This window comes from Phascolarctos cinereus, unplaced genomic scaffold (genome assembly GCF_003287225.1).
Source record: "Phascolarctos cinereus isolate Bilbo 61053 unplaced genomic scaffold, phaCin_HiC Scaffold_4;HRSCAF=312, whole genome shotgun sequence".
Taxonomy (NCBI): Eukaryota; Metazoa; Chordata; class Mammalia; order Diprotodontia; family Phascolarctidae; genus Phascolarctos; species Phascolarctos cinereus.
Genome location: NW_027555847.1, coordinates 622,049,279 through 622,066,930, shown reverse-complemented (window position 1 = coordinate 622,066,930; position 17,652 = coordinate 622,049,279). Strand labels below are relative to the sequence as shown.

Genomic DNA, 17,652 nt, shown 5'->3' with positions numbered 1-17,652 from the left:
TGGTTATTTACAATCTGGTTGAACACCTCCAGGGATGGGGATCTTACTACCTTTCAAGGCATTCCATTTCACCCCTCGGCAACTCCCTTACAAAGTTCTCTCTAAGTCCTTTCAACTTCCCCTTAGAGTTTCTAGTCTAAGCAGAATAAATGGAATCCCTCTTCTACTAGAGGGCAGGTGTTGTGATACCTGAAACCTTATTTAGGCTACAAATGTCCAGGTCCTTCAAATGGTCTTTTTGGTGGCAGGACTACCCCACCAATCAATCAATTAATCAACAAGCATCAAGCAACAATAATCTTTGAACCTACTATGTGCCAGGGCACTGGTCCCAGACAGAAAGTCTCTTTCCTGTTTTTTTTTTTTTAATTTTTAATTTTTTTTTTTAAGAAAGTCTCTCTCTTAATGCAGCATAAAATTGAATTAGACTTCACACTGGCCATATCATAGTGTTGGCTCATATTAAGCTTGCTGTCCATCAAAACCTCCTCGTCTTAATGTGAAAACAGGTTTAATGTGAATGTACATGTTAAGCCTATATCCATTTACACACTGTGTAAATTGGGGGGGAGGGGAAAGATGGGGAGAAAATTTGGAACTCAAAATCTTTAGAAACCTAGAAGAAATGAATAAATGTATTTTTTAAAAAAGTGAGGAGCATTTAATAGGAAAATAACTTTTTAGCATTATTATGAAAAGAATTTTGACCTTGCAGACCCCCTGAAAGGGTCTCAAAGACTCCCCTGGACATAGATACCACATTTTCAGAAGGCTTCCCTAAAACCATTTTTGTGGAGTTCCAAAATTTTTGTGTACACCTTCCCATTATTGACTTTTTATTTGATAAAACCATTGTTTCTATGAAATATCTGTTGGTGTACCAAATCTTCGGGATTAAGCAATATTTTGTAATCATTTTAACACTTTCTTCAATGGTCCTCTTTAAAAATGATATTGTTGTGTTTAAAAAACAACCAAACAAAACCTCCTGGCCTTTTTAGGACCAGCCACCTCTTCTCCTCCTCTTGCTCACCTCATTTTACCCAGAGGTAAAGACCTTGCCTGAGGCGCTGTTGTATAGTGGAAAGAGAACTGGATTTGGGGTTGGTGGACTTGGGAATGAATCCCAATTATACTTCTATCTTATGCGTTGTCATTTCTACTCTGCAGGACACTATTTCCCTATTTTAAAAATGAGGTTGGACTAAATGACGCTTTGTTGTTTAGTCATTTTCAGTCATATCTGACTCGTGACCCCTTTTCGGGGTTTTCTTGACAAAGATACTCCAGTAGTTTGCCATTTCCTTCTCCAGTTCATTTTACAGATGAGGAAACTGAGGCAAAGAGCATTAAGTGATTTGCCCAGGGTCACACAGTTAGAAGTACCTAAGGCTGGATTTGAACTCAAGACGTCCTGACTCCAAGCCAGGCACCTGATCCACTGTGCCACCTAGCTACCCCTCAATATTGAGGTTTACAGAGTGCTTTAAGGCATATAAAGCCTTTTACATAGGTTATCTCATTTGAGCCTCTCAATAGCCCTGTAAGGTAGGAATTTATCGCCATTTTAGAAATGAGCAAACTGATGATAAGAAAGGGTTAAGTGATGTTCCCGTAGCCATAAGTAGGATTTGAACTTGGGTCTTCCTCTCTATCCATAAGGCAGCACTGTCTCCCAAAATGGCCACAGCTAGAACCCAGCTCTCCTCAAACCCCTATCCAGTGCTACTTCTACTTCTTCACAGTCTCTTCCAGCTCTAAAATTCTATAGGCTTTACGTGCATGGTTGGGTGCCTGCGGGCAGTAGCAGGAGAGGAAGGTATAGTCAGTGGTATGCTGCTCACTGCCCTGATGCTGTCTGCCGGTACCAGCTCAGCTCATGATTTACGGGTCTCAGGATGGGAAAAACACTGAGGAGGTACACAGCAGGGGTGTCAAACTCAGATAGAAATGGGGACCACTAGACCTTACCCAAGGATCCCCGAAGGCCACATACTGACTTAGAAAACCCTATATTGACATTACCTATGTTTTATAGTATTTTTGTTTATTTTGTTAAATATTTCCTTTTAATCTGATTCTGGCTGCATGTTCCATACCTTTGGTGTAGTGGATAGAACAACAGACTGGAATCAGGAAGACAGAGAATCAAATCCTGTCTCAGATACTAGCTGGGTAACCCTGGTCATCTAACCCTGAAGATTAACCTCTCGGGGCTTTCGGGTTGTTGGGGGCACTTTGTAAACCTTAAAGCTTTGAGATGTCAGTTCTTACGGATCCTTTTCCCTCTTGGCTTCAAACTCCATGAAGGCAATTTCCAGATCTCATCAAGATCCCAACGACTTGCACACACAAAGATGATTACATCGCTGACTTAGGACTAGGTGAGACTTTAGCAGTTCTCCAGTCCCACCCTCTAACTGTACAAATAAGGAAACTGAGGCATAGTTGAGGTGATTTACATCTACTACAACTAAAGTGCTCCCCATAAGAACTCCATGGCCATGTCATGGTGGCGTGGAAGTGTCACTGAGTTCCTGAAGGCCATGCTGGAGGAATATATGCTTTGCTAGGTTCTAACAACCTGGAAAGGTTTCAAGTAGAGACTTTTAAAGGCATGAAGGTGGTGCAGTAGATGGAAAGCTGGACATAGAATCAGGAAGACCTGTGTTCAAATCCAACCTCAGGCAGTCTGTATGATCCTGGGCAAGTCACTTAACCTTTGTTTGCTTCAGTTTCCTCATCTGTAAAATGGGGAGGATAACCGATTTCTCAGGATTGTCAAAGATCAAATGAGATAATAATTGTAAATCACTTAGCATAGTGCCTGGCACATAGTAGGTGCTATAGAAATGTTGGCTTGTGCTCTCTCTCTTACACACACACACACACACACACACACACACACACAATTATCATCCCCATTTTACAGACGTACATACACACAGAGCTAGGGGCAGCGAGGCGGCACAGGTGATGGAGTGCCAAGCCTGAAGTCAGGAAGACTCATCTTCCTTTGCTCAAATCTGACCTCAGATACTTATTAGCTGTGTAATCCTAGGTAAGTCACTTAACCCTGTTTGTCTCAGTTTCCTCATCTGAAAAACGATCTGGAGAAGAAAATGGCAAGTCAGTCTAGTATGTTTCCCAAGAAAATCGCAAATGGGGTCATGAAGCTGGACATAACTAAATAACAACAAATGTATACACAGGGATAATATTAGCACCTACCCGCAGGGTTGTGGGCTGGATAAAATCAGATACATGTAAAGTGCCATGCAAATATAATTGTATACAAATTAAATATAATTGCATACAAATACAATTGTATACAAAGATAATTGTATGCATGTGTGTGTATATACACACATATACACATACATATATAGTTATTAAGTATGTCCCATTCCCATTCTTACTTCTATCTCTCAGAATTCTCTTGTTTTCCTTCACAACTCAGATCAAATGGTACTTTCTACATGAAACCCCTTCCCTCTTGCCTGATAATGCTGCCTTTCTCTCCACTACAAAATTTTCCATGGGCTATTTTGCATACATATGTTTAATATAGTTCTTGTTTTCCCCTTATTGCTACCTCTCTTGGCCTCCATACATATTAATTCACCTTACTTGGAATGCTTAGAATATAAGCTCCTTGAGGGCAGGGATAGGGTTTTGGTTTTTTTTGTTTTTGGTCTCCGTAACTCCTGTACTTAGCACAGTGCCTTTCACACAGCAGATGATTTTAAAATGCTTGTTATCCAAGCGAGCACACAAGCTATGTGTAGGGAGGCTCATGGGAGGAAGACTGAAGAAACTATAGCCCAGATGCCCATGAAGACTCTCTACCCAGGGGTAGGGAGGGCTTGTGATCTGCTTTAAGGGAGGATGCACATATTTCAATGAAATCACAGCTCCTAGAAGGTAGTGACCCGAGTATTTCACACTGAAACTCTGCGCTGAAGAATTGATTGGGAAACTTGGACTCTTGATAAAAACAGACTGACTCAGCAGTTGAACTTCTGGAAGAACGCTTAGATAATCTGATGACACCATCTGGACTCCCCTGGCTTGGCTTTCTGGACCTTCAACAGCCAGGCCTTGCCCTAATGCACAAACCCCTCTCCCACATGAATATTCATCTCCATCCAGGCTATTCTTGCTGCCCTTCCCCCTCCTTCCCCACAAGGCATGCTCATTCCTAGCTCTCTGGCCTTCCTTCTTTATCTGGAATGCTGGCCGTCCACCTCTTTTCTAATATGACTCATCTTTCAAAGCTTAGCCTACAGAACTTCTCCTGCCTTGAAGCTTTCCCTGATTGCTCTGGCCCATGCTGGGTTCTCTTTTCTAAGGTCCACTAAGTGGCACTTAGGTAACTTTGCAAGGCTCAATTAACTGTTTCATGAGTGCGTATCTCATCTCTCCAACCAGACTCTAATTTCCTAGAGGTCAGGTTACTTCTTTGTCTCCCCACAGAGCCTAATGTAGCACAGTACCCTGGATACAGTAGAGGGTCTCAATCACTGCCTAATTTGGAATGTCATCTTTCCTGGAAGTTGGATTCCCAGCAGATTTCTTGGGCAAGGAGTCTGATCTGAGTTCCAGCCTTGGTTCTGTGAACTTTTCTGTGCTCCAATTTCCTCATCTGTAAAATGGGGACAGTAAATTCCCATTTTGCCTCTCTCACAGAGATAATGTCAGGATTAAATGAGTTGATGGAAGGGATAGAGCACTTTGGAAAAAAAATATGGGGGCAGCTAGGTAGTACAGTGGATAGAGCTCTGGCCTTAGAGTCAGGAGGACCTGAGTTCAAATCCAGCCTCAGACACTTGACACTTACTAGCTGTGTGACCCTGGGCAAGTCACTTTAACCCTGACTTCCTCACCAGAAAGAAAAAAAATATGCATTAAGTGCCTACTATGTGCCAGGAACAAAAAGAAACTGCCTCCTCCTGCCCATAGCCTATGCATCAACGATCACTGGAGATGAAAGATCCTTGTGGGATTTTAATGAATGGGCATAAACATTGGCTTCAATACTACAAGTTTCACAACACGCTTTAAAGGAAAAAAAAGGTTTGGAAAAGGTTTCTCAGCTCCCTAACCAGTCAGACTTCATTTGGCCAACGTGGACTCCATCCTATGCTTCAGAATTCAAATAGATCTGGTTATTTTCATTTTACTGTGGTTGCTAGTGGATGCCTAGTTTCCTTAAAGGGACCCTAGTGGGATAGAGAGCCTCAGGAAAAAGAGAATTCACTGGTGTTCCTGGACTCATAACAGTCACTTGGAAAATGTGCTGGGCCAGGAGCTAAGGTCTGTATTTAAGAACAGCTTCCACTTTTCCATGTTGAAAATCTTTTGGCTTGAACAGCTGGGTCACACTGATCAAGCCTTGAGAAAGCCTGGGAACGCTGTTATTTGGTTCACTGATGATTCAGGCAGCAAACTGGAAACTAGCTCCAGAGAAGTGGTTACTGTTCATTTCCCCTCCCTGACGGTGCTGTAGAATGATGACCCATTTTACTGGACAATAAATAAACATTAGGAATACAGATTCAATTCAGTTCAGTAATAAACATCTATTAAGTGCCTTCGAGGTACAAAGCCCTAGGAATACAGAGATAAAAAAAGAGTGAACGTGATACAACGTCCAAAGTATAGGAAATGAAGTCAAGGAGACTTGGGTTTCAATCCTGCCTCAGACAATTACTCACTGTTATCTCTCAGCCTCATCTTTTTCATCTGTAAAATAGGGTTACTAATAACAGGTTGCTCTGAAGATCAAATTAGTTAATCAATTGATTAATGTAATTAATATATGTATGTAAATCACTTTGAAAATGGTTAAATGCCATATAAACGTCACGATTATCATCATTCTAATACTGAGGGAGGGGTATGGCTTGTACATAACTACTAATGTATGGTGTCATTTTGGAGTCAGAGGCTCTAGGTTTCAATTTTGTCTTTACTAATCACTACCTGCACTACCAAGGACAAGTCACTTAGACCTTGCTCAGCCTCAGTTTCTCCACATGTAAAATGAAGGAGTTGTACCAGATGATCCTGAAGGTCCCTTCTAGTTTCAAATCAATGATCCTAAGAAGCATATATGACAAAAGAGCTTCAGCAAAATGCTCTAGGAATCTGAAGAGGGAGGGCTCACTTTGGAAGACCCTCCTGAAGAAGAGTCACCTAAACTGAACTCTGAAGGGAGAGGAAGATTCCCACAGGTGGAGATGAGGATAGAGTGGACTGCAGGAATTGGAATGGGTGGCCATTATAAATCACTAAAGGCAGGAGACTGGTAGATTAGGCACAATTAATAATAATTATAGCTAGCATTTATACAGCTATTTATGATTTGCAAAGCACTTTAGAAATACCATTTTATTTTATCCTCACAACAACTGGGAGGTAGGTATTATTATCCCCATTTTATAGATGAGGAAACTGAGACAGACAGAGGTTAATTGATTTGCTCTAAGTCATACAACTATTAAATACCTGGGTCTCCCAGGCCCAAAGCTCTACGCATTGCTCTTAGATGCCAGTTCAGCTACACCATATGCTAAGTGAAGAGGCCAAATAAACAAAGTTAGAAAGGTGGATAGATACAGAGAAGATAATCCCCACCCCCTTCCCTAAAGCTATATTATTGTCCATACCCTTTGACTCAGAGAATCCACCACTGAAATTACATCCCAAGATAGTTACTGGCAGCAAAAAAAAAAAAGACCTATGTATATAATAATGTTCACAATAACATTATTTGACATAATAACAAAGTAGGAAACAAAAACATTTACCCAGTGAGTAGAAATTGGCTCAACAAACCCAGGAAAAGAATGCAGTACAATTTTTCCCCTTCAGAAGGTACTGAGGATACAAACATTCAGAGAAACATGACCTGATACAGAGTAAAGAAAGCAAAACAGGAGAATGTACACACATGACCACAACAACGTAAACAAAGTCAATCAGGTAACAAGCATTTATTAAGCACCTACAGTATGCCAGGCACTCTGCTTAGCACTGGGGATACAAAGAAAGGCAAATGAGAGTCTGTAACCTTGAGGAGCTCACAGTCTACCACAACCATGTGCCAACAAAATGTATATGGGGTAAATCTGAAATATCAACGGAAGGACGGTATCAGAGTTAAAGAGGGATAAGGAAAAGCTTCCTGTAGAAGCTGGGACTTTTATCTGGGACTTGAAGGAAGCTGGAGATGAAGAGGGAAAACATTCCAGGAATGGAGGACACCCAGGGGAAAGGAACAAAATTCTGGCCAAATACAAGTCCATGCAAGTACCACGCTAGCAGAGTTAAAGGACACAGCCTTCTCTTTTCTTAACAATCCAAATAAAACGGTATTACTGAGCAATATAAATTGCAAGGAGATATATTTGGAAGCATCTATTGTGTTACATTTTTAAAAAATGTTTAAAGAACTCTGCATTCCATACTGTTGCTCAGTTTGGTCACATCTGACTCTTGGTGACTCCGTGAACCAACTATCCATGGGGTTTTCTTGTCAAAGACACTGGAGTGGTCTGCCATTCCTTCTGCAGTTTTATGCAGTCAGGGGTTAAGTGACTTGCCCAGGGTCACACAGCTAGTATGTGTCTGAGGTCAGACGTGAACTCTGGTCCTTCTGACTGTCCTGTGCATCCTATAATCTGTCATATTTTCATCATCTGATTACAGATAAAAAGGGCAAAGATTTCAGGCTGAAAAGGGCCTTGGGGGTCATTGAGTCCAACCTGTTTTACAGATGAGTAAACTGAGTCCCACAGAGGCAAAGTGACTTGCCTGAGATGACATGGGATTCAAGTCTAGGTCCTCTGAACCTCCAGTTCTTTTCCCACTATGATCTCTTTATGCAAGGTGCTGTGCTCAATACTAAGTGAAATACAGAAGTGAGTAAGGCTTCCATTCCCAGCTTCAAAGAACTCATCACTGGAGTTGGTTGGTGGGGTTAACTTCAGTTGTCTGGGACTCACACATACAATCCCATGCATCAATTTTCTCATCTCTTCTATAGTGTGCAAAGAAGACTGCTGTGCCATGAGCAAATAAAGACTGGGAACTACTGATGTAGTGAAATTAAAATGCAGGAAGTGCCACAGGAGAGTCATAAACAAGGTTCTGTGAGGGCTAGCTCTAATAGGCTCTCTGAGCTGATTGTTAAATTTCTAGTGTCAGTACTTACAACCTGGAAATCAGTCAATGCTACAAATCAGGGCCTGAATTATTGTTTTGGACGTAAGAAAATGATGGAGGAAATTTTAATAATGGGTAGCTAGGAGACACAGCGGATGGAATATCAGACCTGGAGTCAAGAAGCCCTCAGTTTAAATCCAGCCTTAGATAGTTACCGTGGGGAGCCTGGACAAGTCACTTTGCCTCTGTCTGCCTCGTTTCCTTGACTATAAAATGAGGGTAATCATAGCAACTATTTTCCACGGTTGGTGTGAAGTTAAAATGTAAAGCACTTAGCACCGTGCCTGGCACATAGATGCTTAATTAATGCTTGTTTCTTTCTTTCCTCCTAATGCAGATTAAACTTCTATGCATGTCCTTCCATGTACATGTGTGTATGTGTGTATTTTTTTTGACAGCCAGTTGTTAAATATTTCCCAATACACCTCTGGTTATAAGTGCACTATGAGATCAGGAAGGAGAGATCGTTTTTTTGGGGGGGAGGAAGAAGGCATGAGAAGGGGTAGAAATCAGGGAAGGCTTCAAAGAGAAGGTGGAACCTGAAATATGGACATATATACATGGATGTTGGCATGAAAACACAGAGGGCAGGGGAAGAATACAAATACATGAAGGGTTGTGTGAGCCAAGGTTTAGTAGTGGGAAAGGATGGTAGGATCAAGATTAGCCAAAAAAATCTGTAAAAACCTGAACATGTTCTGTTTTAGCCAGTCTCCTCCTCCCCCTTCTCTTCACCTGGGCCATAATACTTCAGACCTGAACACACACACACACACACACACACACACACACACACACGCTCTCAGAAAACACCTTTCCTTCAAAAACCAAACAGCTCCATTTAGAACACTTGGGACTTCTAGGGATCATCAGCCTAGTGATATACAAAATTGAGGTCTGGAAAGTTTCAATAATAACCACTGGCAATTGTAACTGAACTTTAAAGTCTGCAAAACACTTTACATACCTTTTTCTCATTTAAGCCAAAACCCTTTGAGGCAGGGACTTTAGGTATTAGTATCCCCATCTTAGAGATTAAGATACAGTCCTGGAGAGCTCATATATTAAGAGGTTAAGGTTACAAGGTTAAGTCTTAAGTTCAGACTTGCCTATGTTCAAACATCCAGTAAGGGGCACAGGCTGACATTTGACCCCAGGAAGTTTTCCGGACTCCAAGTTCAGGATTCTATCCACTGTGCCAAGCTGCTTGTAAATGGCTTGATAATACAGGAAGTAACAGGATTCAAGCCCAGGTCTGTTCCCTTCTAATCTAGTGTTTCTTCCCAATACCACAGAGTTAACCTTGGGGAACAAAGATAAGGAGAGTTTAAAAAAAATAAAAAGGAAGAAGTTCAAGTTGGCTGAAAAATCCTGAGAATGGTAGGGTCAGGAGTCAAGACGAATGAGCCCTGCATGTGAGAGGCCCTTTCAAAGCGGACCTCAGGACAGCGTGACAGTGACTAATGATGCCTACGTCATGGCCTCTGCCAATGACAACTGAAAGGGAGACATTGTCTGCTAGCCACAAAGCCGTCTAAAAGGCACAGACTGTCCAAAGTGTGGCCATCCTGCTGGCAGGCCTTTGCCCATTCAGCCTGGCAGCTCTCACACACACACACACACACACACACACACACACACACTCAACCAGGACCAAGGTGCAGCAATGTTGATTAGTTGTGTGTGACTTGCTTATCCAAAGAGATGTAGCAATGGAAGGGACCACAGAGGTCACCCAGCCCAATAATCTTCATTTTGCAGGGAGAAAACGGAGAGCTACAGATTGGAAATAATTTGCTGAAGGTCACAGAGGTAGAAACTAGCAGAGAGAGAGTTCATAAGATTATCAGTCTGGAGCTGGAAAGCACCTCAGAGGTCCACGAAATCCAATCTCTTCATTTTACAGATGAGTAAATTGAAGCCTGGGGAGCTAGGCGCCAAAGTGGATAGAGCACTAGGCTTGGAGCTAGGAAGACCGGGGTTTGAATCCAACCTCAGGCACTTACTACTGATGTGACCCTGGGCAAGTCACTTAATCTCTATGTTTGCCTCAGTTTCCTGATCTGTATAATGGAGACAATAATAGTATCTACCTTTCCTCATCTGTAAAATGGAAATAGCAATGTGATAATTTATGTATAATACAGAATTAGGTATTTGTATAATATATTTTATGTAACTATTCTATATAACATAATTAAACATATAATAATAGCACCTACTTCTCAGAGTTGTTGTGAGGATACAATATATTTGTGAAGCGCTTTGCAAACCTTTAAGAGCTATGTATATGCTAACTATTATTAAGTGATTCGTAGATATTAAACAGTTAGAAAGGATTTCAACAGGTAGATATGAGAACAGAGTACATTGTGGGAATGGAGAGGACATATAAATTGTTGGAGGCAAGATGAGGCATAGTTAATCAGTCAATCAATCATCATCATTATAACTAGCAGTTATATAGTATTTTCAAGTCTGCAAGGTACTTTACAAGTGTCATCTTTTTTGATCCTAATAATAACTCTAGGAAGTAGGAGCTATTATTATTCTCATTTTACACATGAGAAAAAAAGGGGATGCTATTATTATCCCCATTTTACAGATGAGGAAACTGAGGCAGGCAGACCATTAACTTACACAGCTTGTAAATGTCTGAGGCAGAATTTGAACTCAGATCTTCCTGCCTCCAAGTCCAGCACCCTATGCACCCTGCCAAACTGCTTCTCAAACCCAGGTCTTCTCTGATTCCCCATCCAGCTTTCTGTTCTCTGCTGACACCACTACTCTTTCAGAGTAGTTACCTAAGGGGGTCTTGGAAGGACACAGACTTAATTCCAACAAGGACATCATTTCTAAAAACAGCTTGGAAACTTCTTGGCCCCACAGGACAGAATTAGGAGCAAGGAGTAGAAATTGCAAAGAGGCAGTCTGAGGCTTCAGGTAAGGAAAAACAGAGCTGTCCAACAAAGGAATGGGCTAATTCAGGAGGTAAGCGGTCCTTCCCTACTAGGGTCACAAAATCTTGGAGCTGGAATGGACCCCAGAACCCATGCAGTCCAACCTAGTTGTTGTTGTTCAGCTGTGTTTGACTCTTTGTGACCCCATTTTGGGGTTTTCTTCGCAAAGATACTGGAGTGGTTTGTCATTTCCTTCTCCAGCTCTTTTTACAGATGAGGAAACTGAGGCAAATAAGGTTAAGTGACTTGCCCAGGGTCACACAGCTAGTAAATGTCTAAAGCCAGATTTGAACACAGGAAGAGTCGTCTTGTTGACTCAAGGACCGGCCCGCTCTATCCATTGCACCACCTAGCAGCCCAGTCCAACTTATACCTGAATATGAATTCCTTCTACCACAACCTTAGAGACCTCCAATAAGGAAGAATCCCACTGCCATCTGAGGAAGAAGCCCACTCTACTTCTGCTTAGCTCTACTGATTAAAAAGTTTTTGCTTCAATCCAAAGGTGGGGGAGGAGCTGTCAGTCTGATGAGCTGGCTTCGATGCCCCCTCTACGATTCAGTGGCTCCAGGTCATTATTCAATGTTTCCAGAACTCAAAGGATGATGATTACAACCACTGAGATACTCAAGAGAATGTGCCAAGCTCTCCAGAAGGCAATTACCAAAAGTCAAGTTCCCCAGTGTCTCAGGCAATGACAATGTTGAGAAAGTGGATGTACGGCCTCCTAGTCATGACTATGAAGAGGAAAACATTCATTCAGATGTTTAAGTTGTGGTATGTTTGCTCAAAAAAAAAAAAAAAACAACAGTCAGACCTCCCAATTGACTAATCAAGTGCTTGGCAACATGAGCCAATGAAGAGGGTTTTCATACAGGTGAGTCTAGACGAGAAATTCAGTTCACTGAGCCTCAGTTTCCTCCTTGATAAAATGATGGGGTTGAATTTGATGACTTTTAAGGGCCTTTCCTGCCCTACATCTCTGATCAAAAATCTCTGCTTCTATTACCTCTAAGGTCCTTTTTAGCTAACTTACATTCCATGATTGTATCATATGGTACCTGACCTCAGAAAGCTTCCTGTCTAGGAAGGGTAAGGCAAGATTACCATGTATAAAAACAACACTCAAAACAATACAGAATACAATTAAGGGGGAGAAATCATGGACTACGAGAAGATTTTAGTGGTCAGAAAAGAACTATGCAAGCAGTCGATGGGTAGGAGGCTGATGACCCAACCTTGGTGGTCTAGCTGCTTGCTTAAATACCACCTCTAAACATCTACTTTTTCACCCTAGGTTTCATCTTGATTCAGGTTCATACCAGGACAAAGGTGACCTGAGGTCTAAGCACACAGTTAAAAGAAAACTGAGAGGCCCCAAGAAATGCCAGCAAGTAAAAGGTTCAGGGGAGAATGGGAAAGGAAAGTTACAGAGTGCCTGAAAATTTAGAAGGCAGGACTCCCCCCCAAACTCCCCATTCCCTAGCCTGCTTCTTTTGTGGGGATGAATGCACTGAAATGAAGTTAACATCTACCTGTCTTTTTGGCAGCAAAATACTGCCCTGAGTAGCATTCTTTACAGAAATCCCAGTAGGTGATGGGGTAGAGATAATCACTGGCTAAGAAAGTACGCAGTCAGTGACTGGATCAGTTAGGATAGCATGTTCTCTGACCTCAAAATCCAGAGAGTTTGAGAGAAAATTTTAACATTCCCAAAGGCCTGTTTTCTACCACCACTGCTACCCCCCTCTTGGGGGCCTTCTTTCTCCTCATTCTGTTGGATTGGAACAGAAACAGTAGGGCGACCTTTTGGTGAAAGCTTACTGTGGGAATAGCTAGAGAGAGGTGAAGAGATGGACCAGGAGCTGGAAGAACCTATCAGAGAAGGAGCCAGGTGAGAGAAAGAGGAAAGGAAGCACTGAACCAGAGAGGTTTTAAAGGGACAAAGGGGGAAAAGGAGAAATGAGGTGGCTGGATCCCATCGCTGGGTGACTTGTAACCCTGCGGTAGAACTGGAGAATAAAACCTTAGCCCTAGCAGGACACCAATACTGCCTGTCTGGCCACCCCTTGCAAGCAGCTAGGTGGTGCAGTGGATAGGGTTCTGGGCCTGGGGCCAAGAGGACTCATCTTCCCGAGCTCAAACCTGGCCTCAGACACTTAATAACTATATGATTCTGGGTGAATCACTTTACTCTGTGTGCCTCAGTTTCCTCATCTGCAAAATGAGCTGGAGATGGAAATGGCAAACTATTCCAGTATCTTTGCCAAGAAATCCCCAAATGGGGTCACAAAGAGTCGGACACGACTTAACAGCAACAAAGGCCATCCTTTGGCTGCCATCCTCGGCCTCCAGTTTCTGCTGCTGTTGAAACCAATACCTTCCAAGAACTTGCTTATTACACAAAGCGAGGTAATAAGCTCATAGATGTCAGGATGGCAAGGGACCTTAGAGGTCACTGTGTCTGACCCTCCCATTTTGCAGATGAGGAAACTGAGGCAGAGAGAGGTTAAAGTGACTTGCCCAGGGTCACACAGCTATTAAATGTCTGGATCTAAACTCAAGTCTTCCTGCCTCCAGGCCCAGAGCTCCATTCACTGCACCACATGCTGCCAGCTGTGTTGATATAATGTAAAATACTGGATGTCGCAGAGTGTAAAATACTAGTTATATGGCCATCAGTGTTCTGACTCATTCTCCCCAGGAGCCTTCTCCAGTCTCTACAAACCAAGAGGTCCAGCCTGCCTGCCAGGTAAGGTACTTTCCCCCCCTTTCATCCATGTGATCAGGGCCCAAGTTATTTTTAAAACTGGTGGCCAGAGGGGTCAGATTACAAGGCTGGACCTAAAAGGGAAGTTGGAAAATGCCCACTCCTAACTCAATCACAAATCTCAGAGCTGGAAGGACTATCTGTTCTAGCCCTGTGACTTCAAGCAGTGGATTCTTATCCCCATTTTACAGATGAAGCAACTGAAACGCAAGAGGTAGCTTATTAATAAGTAGCAGTGAGAAGGCAGGACACAGAACCTAAGTGTCTGGTCTCCTCTTCAGCCCTTCTCTGATCTCAGGCTATGACTACTCTGGTCTACAGAGTGGCATGGTGAACACCATGTGCCCCTGGGGGCTCTGCCAGGCTCTCAGGTGAATTATCATGCTGGAGATTAGACCAAAAGGCATCTGGCTCTCGCCTCCCATCGTCCCATTCCAGCCACCACCAGGCAGTGGACCAAGCTCTCTGCCTCGAGGCATCTGTGTCTTAACAATCTTAAACATGGTAGGGCCTGGACGGGCTGGGGGTATCTGAGGATACCTTCGTCAGGAGAGAGACAGGGACGCCATATTCCTCCCCATTCACATCAATTCAGCTAGCTGGTCTTGGGAGACAGAGAGACTGACTTAGAAGATGATTGTGTTGACATCTGATGTTTTGAAGTCTTTCATTTGTCTCTCCAATAAGACTGGTAACTCCTTGGGGATACAGACTGACTGCTAGACTTCTTTTGTGTGACCTTATTCATCTTTCTGGGACTCAGTTTCCTCACGTATAAAATGAGCAGGTTAGATTAGATGGGAGGCAGTGGGGAATCACGGATGGGGCACTGGATTTGGGATTAATCCCACCATAGAAATTTCCTAGCTGTAGGTCTGACTCCATTATGAGCTGGTGCTGACTGAAATGAGCAGAACCAGAAAGACACTGTACACAGCAACAGCAATACTGGAAGAATGATCAACCTAAAAAGAATTAGCTACTCTTATCACTACGATGATCCATGACAATTCCAAAGGACTCATGATGAAAAATACTATCTACTTTCAGGGAGAGAGAACTGATGAACTCTGAGGACAGACTGAAGCATGCTTTTTTCCCCACTTTCTTTTTTGCAATGAGGCAAATATGAAAATATGCTTTGCATGACTTCAGACGTATAATGGATATCATATTGCTTGCCTTCTCAGTGGGCAGGGGAGGGGCTGGAAAGAAAGAAAATCTGGAACTCAAAATTTTTAAAAAAGAATGTTAAATTTTTTTAATTAGAAAAAAATCTAAATTAAAGTAGGAATTACTTAGGATAGTTAAAAACAAACAAACAAAAAAAACAACTTCCTGGCTGTGTGACCCTGGTTAAGCTGCTTAACCTTTTTTTTTTCCCTCATCTGTAAAATGGAGATGATACCTAATGTCCATAAAGAATTACATAAGTATCAGTTACCATTCTTATCAAGGATCTGATGCATATCTACTAATCTGCTAAGTTCCAAAAGGATTAGGGACATAGTTTTAGAACTGAAAGGGACCTTAAAGGCCAGTGAGTCTAATTTTACAGATGAAGATGAGGAGGCTGAGAGAGTTCAAATGACTTACCTGGGGGCATGCAGCTAGGGAGCATCTGAGGAAGGTTTGAACTCAGCTCTTCCCAATTCAACGTCCAGTACCCTGTCCACTATTCCTCAATGTCTACCATCTAATACAGCCCCATCTTTTAACAGACAAGGAAACTGAGACCCATGAAGCTGAAGTGGCTTGACTAAAATCACACAAAGGAAATACAGGAATTCAGTCCACATCTTCACAGAGTAATCGATCTTAATGGAGAGACAAATGAAAGACTTAAATAAGAACAAGATATGATAACAATAAGAACTCACATCTCTGCGGTGCCTTAAGGTTGACAAAGCCCTTCCCCCTCATCAGCCCTGTGAGGTAGTACTATAACTATGCCATTTTACAGATGAGGAGATGAGGGATCAGAGAGGCTATTTGTTTGCTTGTGGGCCAACAGCCACCCAGAGTCAGAACCTGGATTCAAACAATTTCTATCCAGAGGGTATTTCACAAGGGGGAGAACTATGTGGGCTGGTTTAGAGGAACTGAGCTGACTTCTGAAGAAATGGGCACTCTGCCATCCAGCTACATTGGCCTATTTACAGTTCCTCCCAAATGACACTCGATCTCCAGACTCTGCCTTTGCACTCCCAGTCCCCCATGACTGCAATGCTCTGCCCCCTCCCCTCTAGACCTTCACAATCTGGCCCCTTCCTACCATCTAACCTTCTTATACTTTACTCCCCTGTCCTCTACGATAGAGTGACACCAGCCTTCTTGTCGTTCCTCATGTTCCAGACTCCCAATCTTGACTCAATTCCTCTATACTGGTTGTCCCTCGTGCCAGGAATGCTCTCTCTTCTCTCTCTCAAAATAAATTTATTACTTATTTATTTTAAATACTCATTTTTAAAAACAACTTTTCAGTTCCGAATTTTCTTCCTCCCTCACCACTGAATGCTCTCTCTCCTCTCACCTCTGCCTTCTGGCTTCCTTCAAGACTCCGCTCAAAGCCCACTTCCTTTGAGGGGCCTCTCTTCATCTTCATCCATTTCCTCTCCACCCCGCCCCCATTTCCTTTCCTCTGAGATGATCTTCCATCTACTCGGTTTATATCACGTGTGTACTTAGTTATTTACATTTTATCTCCTTCATTAGAATGTAAGCTCCTTGAGGGCAGGGACTGTGTTTTGTCTTTCCAGGTGTCCCCAGTGCTTAGTGCAATACTTTGTACATAGTAGATGCTTAATAACACTAATGCACTGTTGGTGGAGTTGTGAAATGATACAACCATTTTGGAGAGCAATTTGGAACTATACCCAAAGGGCTATAAAAATGTGCATACCCTTTGACCCAGCAATAGCACTTCTAGGGCTATATCCCAACGAGATCATACAAATGGGAAAAGGACCCACATGCACAAAAATATATACATAGCAGCTATTTTTGTGGTGGCAAAGAACTGGAAATTGAGAGGATGCCCATCAATTGGGAAATGGCTGAACAAGCTGTGGTATATGAATGTAATGGAATACTACTGTGCTATGAGAAATGATGGGCAGGCAGACTTCAGAAAAACCTGGAAAGACTTGTATGGTCTGATGCTGAGTGAAGTGAGCAGAACCAGGAGAACGTTGTACACAGTAACAGCCAGCTGTGTGATGATTAATATTGATAGACTTAACCCTTCTCAGCTATACAAGGATCTAAGACATCTTCAAAGGCCTCATGATGGAAAATGCTATCCGCATCCAAAGAACGAACTATGGGGTTTGAATGCAGATTGAAGCATACTATTTGCTATTTTTTTTGTCTGTTGAGTTTTGTTTCCTCTTTCTGGTGGTTCCTCCTATTGGTTCTAATTCTTACTTATAACATCACCAGTGTGGAAATATGTTTAATAGGAATGTATATGTATAGCCTATATCAGATGGCGCACCATCTTGGGGAAGGGAGGTGGGAAGGGAGGGGGAGAAAAATTTAAAACTCAAAAGCTTATGGAAGAGATTGTTGATAAATCAAAATATATTAATAAAAAAAATGCTTGTTTACTATTGACTGACTGAATAATAATACTAGTAATAGTAGTTGCCTGATCACCCTTTCCTTGTTTTCCCAAGGCATCCCACTTTCCTG

At 42.3% G+C, this 17,652-nt stretch overlaps 1 protein-coding gene across 5 annotated transcripts in view; it reads right to left on the bottom strand.

The window, feature by feature from the left end:
• The window catches only part of ZHX2 (zinc fingers and homeoboxes 2), a 216,592-nt gene that overhangs the window by 126,162 nt on the left and 72,778 nt on the right, over window positions 1-17,652 (bottom strand). Inside the window, exon 1 of one of the 5 annotated variants that reach the window (XM_078153721.1) lies at window positions 15,556-15,789. The exons of the other annotated variants lie outside the window; for them this stretch is intronic. The gene's annotated coding sequence lies outside the window, so the exon portion shown is untranslated. Of the gene's footprint in view, window positions 1-15,555; window positions 15,790-17,652 lie in introns of those variants that run through there. 5 annotated transcript variants of the gene reach the window in all.